A 641-nucleotide genomic window follows, 5' to 3' on the forward strand; every position below is an offset into this window, starting at 1 on the left:
TTTCAACTGTCGTTTTGAAGTGCACTTAATTAGCGGCGGTAAACTTGTAAAAAAAAATCCGAATTTTCAGTCTTTATTTCAATATTCCCATGATGTTACTAAATATATATTATTCATTTCTATATTCCATGTGCGACATTAATCGGCTAATCGACAATAGCTGTGAGAATAAAACGCCGATGTTCCTCGACATAACTTTACATTTCTGCACGTCAACTATCTGCTCGGAGTTTTACAGTGAGTGATGCGGCCTCCGAACTCAATGGATGGGGAGACGAGATTTGTCTTCTAATTATTGTTAGTTCAACTCTTTACTTGTGACAGAACATACAAAAAACCGATCAATTAATGAGATTATGTCGAACTTCTGTAGGTTTATATAAAGGGACAGAGAAGCCTAGAAAACATCTAATTAAAGAACATTTGCGATAAGAATTCGATCACGTATTAAAGACCACGTGATCTGATATAATGTCTGTATTTTTTACATAACGTTGTTTAATCTCTCAACTAGCAATGCCATAAAAAGAAAAGATAATAATTAGTGCATTTCTAATTATAGCATCTCTCTCTCTCTCTCTCTCTTTCTCTCTCAGACAAATTATTTAAGGAGGTATATGATAGACGACAACACTGGGCCT

Source organism: Saccostrea echinata, unplaced genomic scaffold (assembly GCF_033153115.1).
Source record: "Saccostrea echinata isolate AGI-Se365-2 ecotype Australia unplaced genomic scaffold, CSIRO_AGI_Sech_v1 ptg000009l, whole genome shotgun sequence".
NCBI classification, from domain to species: domain Eukaryota; kingdom Metazoa; phylum Mollusca; class Bivalvia; order Ostreida; family Ostreidae; genus Saccostrea; species Saccostrea echinata.